A 5,547-nucleotide genomic window follows, 5' to 3' on the forward strand; every position below is an offset into this window, starting at 1 on the left:
ATAATCATCACGTTTATCGTGGCCTGTTTATAATAACTCGTATAAACAAGAGATTTCCGTAACCTAAAAATAAAAAATAATTATATTGTAATATTTAGTAAATAACACCAAGCCGTGATGCGTGAAAATGGCTGCGTGTTAGGCCAGCCAGCCTTGCATTTTGGAACTAAATTTAGCTGTGCTCCGCTACGCAGCGCTGCGTGTCAATAACGTTTAGGATAAAATTACTTTCTTTTTGTTTGAATAAAATATAATAATAACAACGCTCATGCATTTTTATTTGGCAATCAGTTACTGATCGCCAAATCAAATGCATGAAATATTTATTTAAAAACATATTGATATTCTTGTAGTTGTAACAAGTTCCGGGCGAATAATCTTGCCGCGGAAAGTGTATTTACATTGAGAATGTGACAATGTGACAAGGCCTATATCCCCTGAGCTGTTTGTTCGTGTGGGGATCTGCCGGTGGATCGGAAAAAAAAAGTTACGTAACTCGGGAAGCCTTATTTTCACAGAAGAAAGAGCCAAACTCCCGATCGTACATCTTCGTTTTCTTTTTGTTCATTGTAAATAAAAATGGCGGTGTTGATAAAAGGAAATATCATAAACAAGGCAACGGTATTTATTTGTACGCCGCCATATTTTTCGTTTGCAGTGTGTCCGTGAATGTTTATTTTGGACAACTCATGATAACTATGGTCAATTAGGCTACATTATAAATACTTAAAAAAAACATTGTGGACGGTTGATATGGTTAGGATAGCTACATTAAAGATACTGTGAAATCTAGTTGAAATAAAGCTTAGTTTTTTATATTTAAATAACAATGATTTGAATTAATCATTTAAAATATTTAAATAACATAATGATTTGCTAATTAATCATTTAAAATATTTAAATAATGCAGATGCATCTTGGATACACAATTTTTATATTAATGGGTGTAGTAATATTTTATTTATCATATTCGATGCAAAAAATTATAAAATTATGAAACTCGAACTGACTCGACCTCTTCAAAAATTTTGTGACTCGAACTCGACTCGACTCGAAATATGAATTGCTAAACTCGGCTCGACTCGACTCGAAGCCAAAAAACCTCAACTCGTCCATCTCTAGCAAATTGTATTAAATATTGTAAGTTCATTGACTGACAGATATTTTAACATTTGTAATATTTTCACAATTTCATGGTGGTGGGAAAACTTTTGATTTAGAAATTCAAGGCCATTTTCAGAATTTGCAAAAAATTGTGTTTGAAGTCCAGTAAACAAAACAAAATAAATTAAAATAATTCAAAGCATTCATGCATGATATTATGGTCCAAAGTTTTTCTAAAGATGGTAAACTACACTCAGATTGCTGGCGCTTAACAAAATCTATAATATTACATGTAGCAAGTTTTTCAACTGCTGTCTTGTGAGATATGACACCAATTTGTGATTTTAAGGCTAATTTTCCCATAACTACAACACAAATTACCGTATAAACCCACGTACCACCCGCACCTTTTTAAAAAAAATCAGGTTTGAAAAAGTAGGGTGCGGGTGTTACGTGGGTCTTGGGCCATTTTTGCACGGTGATGAAATAATGCCGGCGCGACTGGAGGTTGCTGCGACAGACAAGAGGGGGAGGGGTAAAAGGATGGGAAGGAAGTGGCAGACAGTCAAGGTCACACTCCTCACAGCGTTGTCACACTGCAGCTTCGCCGGTTACAAACGCGCGCTCCCACGCACTGTCCTATCCTCATTTGCAAAGTACCCAGTGGTTTTACACGTGTGTTGGCTGCAAGTATTGTAATGAATCGTAAAAAGTTGTGTTCTTTCATAGTTGTGGAAAAAATAAAAATACGTTATCAGTGAAACGGAAGAAATCTGTAACCGTGCTGCTGGGCGAATATATGATGTTGACGAATCATGTGTGAGGGATTGGAGGAAAAGTAAAGACTAACTGCTTTTGGCCAGTGGCGATAGACGTGCGTTCCGTGGTGTGGTAGCAAAGTTTCCGGAGATAGAGGAAAAACTCTACGACTACATACAGGACAGATGGCAATTCGGGTGCGCTGTAAGCATGGAAATGTGTTCGCTAAAGGCGCTGCAAATTGCTTGTGAACTTGGTGTGGGTGAAGACTTTAAAGCAAGTAGGAACTGGATGCGCAGGTTCATGGTAAGAAAGGGTTTGTCTGTGAGGCGGCGTACTACTATCTGCCAGCGTTTACCAACAAGCTACGATGAGAAATTAATAGAATTTCAGAGGCATGTGTTAAAGCTGCGGAAGCTGTAGAATATGCCACATTTAGGCACAAGGTTTTTTATTATGCCTGTAATAAAAATAGTTTTTATTATGCTTGGCTAGGACTCTCGTGCTTTATCGTTTATTTGTTTGAACGAGGTCATTGCCCAGCGCACGATAATGGACGCGGAAGATTGTAACTGTAAACAGCTGGGAGCTGGGCAAGGTCACGCGCACACACGGCGTGTTTTCTCGATCGCGCGCGGCGATGCCACGTTCTACTCGCGCGATGTTGCCACATTGCAGTTGCCTGCCTTCTATACACTTTTAACACAAATGCCGAGGCTGTAATAAGTAGCATAGTACTTTTTTGGTAATTCTTTACGATTTGTTACTGTTTGAAAGGAAAAGAAATCACGACTAAATTATTTTTTTTTCCATGCAGATTTGCAATAAAAACATTTTTTCCCACCATGGCATTCTAAAAATAAGGGTGCGGGTCTTACCCGGGGGAGGGTGGTACGTGGGTTTATACGGTATGTTGTTGCACAATTTAAATTTTGGAAGAGAACTGTTTCTACTTGCATTAACCAACTTAAAATGTTGGTTCATATAATTTAATCACGTAGTCATGAATACTGAAGTGAATTCTTTTGCAGTGGAGTCATTGCAACCTAAAAAAAAAAAAAAAATATATATATATATTTGCAACTTTTTATAGTAAAATATTGTAAAATATTTTTGAAAGGTATTGTTTTCATAGTGAAATTTAAAGTAATAAAATTCCATATATTCAAGCTTACAACAAAACTAATTGCAGATAAATTAAATATAAAAGATTTTCCATGAAAACTATCACAATATGTATAGTTATAAACACATCTGTGTGTGTTAAAAACTAATGAAATCATAAGCAATGTAGTTATGTATTGTAATATCAAAATCAAGCTGGCTGGCAAACCTGTGATGAAATATTTCCTGTACACAGATATTATTTAGTTTCATATAACTATCAAAAATAAAGCATACAGTAGAATACCGGTACAATGTACCTCGCTAAGATAGTTTTCACTTTAAGGTATTTTTTTTAAATCCCAGCCAAAAATAATATATTTTCAATGCAAAATGGTTACAGTTAAGTATCATAAAGTATAATGATGATAACGGATAAATAAATTTCCGACTAAATGATTGATTTCTCTTTGTTCTATAACATTAATCATACTGCTGCAACGTAATTTATAACCTCTAACACCTCAAAACAAACGTTTGCGCTCTACCATAAATTAACGTTAGTGCTGGGTCGAACCCAATTTAATCTCTCGAACCGAACTCTAACATATTGAATAACAGTTTCTCCAAATCCGAACTTGAACCGAACCTTTAACATTCATCACAAACTGAATTCGAACCGAACACTACAGTCAAACCTGTATCTATCGAACTCGCATGTATCGATTGTCCGTGTCTATCGTATACTTTCTATGGTCGCGGCTAAATTGCCATACAACTAAGGTTAAAAAAGTCCTCTTGTACCGATGTTCGAATTATAGTTTTGTCCACATTGATCGTACAAAATATGTGGTCCCGTCACTATAAATTATAATAGATGATCGTTTGACCATAAAGTTTAGCAGAAATAACCATTTCTGAGAAAGAAACCATCATAAAAACAGTAACGATAGTATACAGGAGTAGTAAAAATCACCTTAAATCTGCAGCCATTTTATAATAGCAACGAGTAAACGGTCAACAAACAGTAGATGGCTAACATTGGTGCCATTTTTCTGTGAAATTGACTTCACAAAACGTTGCCACACTATCAACTTGTATTTACCGTGTTTTATCGCAGAATCGTCGCACGCGCGTAATCGCCGCAACCATATTTTAGGCTGTCAAAATTGGGATAAAAAAAACTTCTCGCGTAAACGTCGCATGCTGTTTTTGGTCTCGCTAGTAGATGTCAAATGCTTTGTGTAGGTATCTTTTCTGTATAAAATGATGTATTTTAAAGTAGAAATCTAATATTTATTCGGTCAATACCACTTACTTAATAAATTAACGGAAAAATACGACGTTGTTTGGCGTGTAAATTTTCTTATAAAGACGTTTTTAAAAGTTATTTCCTTTATCTGATTGTCTGCGTCGCCGCAGTGTAGGTGTAATCTAAAATTTAATTTCGGTCATTACCACTTATTTATTTAATAAACGGAAATATAAAGTTGTCTGACGTGTAAATTTTCTTTTAAAGACGTTTTTAAACGGTATTTCCTTTATCTGATTGTCTGCGTTACAGCGGCGTTCTGCTTATAAAAATGTAGCCAGCGCATCATTCATGTTTGGTTATGTTGCTTCCCGTATAGAGCCCGCGCACGTAGTCAAATATCGATATCTCGCCGAGTGTATACAACGCGCGCTCTCTGTCCGGTGCCGATTTAACTACATTTGATAGCCCGCATTCTTTCGTGGCAAGTGTGTAATACGACACGTTAGTTCACGTCAGATTCTAGTGGCTTGCGTTCGTGTTAGAGTTTTTAATGTTGAAGAAAGGTTTTTGTTTAAGGAATTATTAATATAGATTGTTTGGCATGCTCTTGTATACTGCGCCTTTTTTAAATAAACGTACTTTCCATGAACGTGTTTTGTTTTTATGAATAACTTTACCTAACAAAAAAAAATTTTCCGCACAATGGTTGCACCTCTACTTTTCAAACTTGTAGAATTAAATCTGTGACGATTATGCGAGAAAACACGGTATGTACGAAACTTTTTCATGTCGGCTAAAATGGTAACGTAAAAAACAAAACATTTTATACCGTACGTATATAAAATCACTTCAAGAATAAACATGTCCCATATTATGACTCAGAATTGAGACGTCTTGTTTATAAGGTACAAAGAAACCAATATGGCGTCCGCTGTGGTGTTGAAAATTTGATTCCTGTGCAGCATCGTGAATGCATTTTTGTAGGCCGGTATTTCATTGTTCGGGCATGCTATCCTAATCTATGGCACATGTTACTTCCTGATTCTGATCGGTGTTTCCTTTACATGTGCGTGAATGTTGACTTAATAAAAAGTGCAAAAGTGAGGTTAACGTTTTAGAGCAATTAAAATGTCTCGGCATAGTAAACAGGTGAGAACACTTGATAAACGAATTAGGATTATTGAAGAAATTGAAATTGAAATTTAATTGTAGGTCTATTGTGCATAGGCTATGTTTTTTTTAAGTGTAAATTGAATTAATTAATATGCTTCCATTTTTATTTATTTTTTCAATTGATTAAACTTTAATGACAAGTAACTGATATA

This window comes from Bacillus rossius, chromosome 1 (genome assembly GCF_032445375.1).
Source record: "Bacillus rossius redtenbacheri isolate Brsri chromosome 1, Brsri_v3, whole genome shotgun sequence".
NCBI lineage: Eukaryota > Metazoa > Arthropoda > Insecta > Phasmatodea > Bacillidae > Bacillus > Bacillus rossius.